Source organism: Cynara cardunculus (assembly GCF_001531365.2).
Source record: "Cynara cardunculus var. scolymus isolate 2C chromosome LG 12, CcrdV1, whole genome shotgun sequence".
In the NCBI taxonomy this organism is placed as follows: Eukaryota; Viridiplantae; Streptophyta; class Magnoliopsida; order Asterales; family Asteraceae; genus Cynara; species Cynara cardunculus.
The window spans coordinates 37,402,569-37,403,021 of record NC_037539.1 but is presented as its reverse complement, the minus strand read 5'-3'; positions in this window follow the sequence as shown (position 1 = coordinate 37,403,021).

Sequence of the window (453 nt, the reverse complement as noted above, 5' to 3'; positions counted from 1 at the left end):
ATATGAACAAGGGGTGAACAACCATATAAGATCAGAAACATATATGAACAAGGGGTGAACCTTAAACGGTGTGGATGCAATGCATGTATAAAACTTCAATTGACAAATTATCGCTTTTGAATGTGTTTATAATAAATGAACTATTGTTCACAAACTGTTCATATCGTGTTCATACCTGTTTTTTTATTTATTTCCTTTCGTATAGCAGTTATTCTTATTATGTTCATATTGTGTTCATAAATGCTATGCAGTCCAAGTTCATATATATGTCAAATTTTTGTTCGTATTTGACACAATGATTCATATATATATAGTTGTATTCATATGGTTCTTATATTAACAAAAAAATCATAGAATTTTTGATTTTGTAACTCTCAATTAATTAATGATATGGGAGTTACATACATTTTTTTACCTAAATACCCTTTTCAACATTGTTCACTTATCTTTATG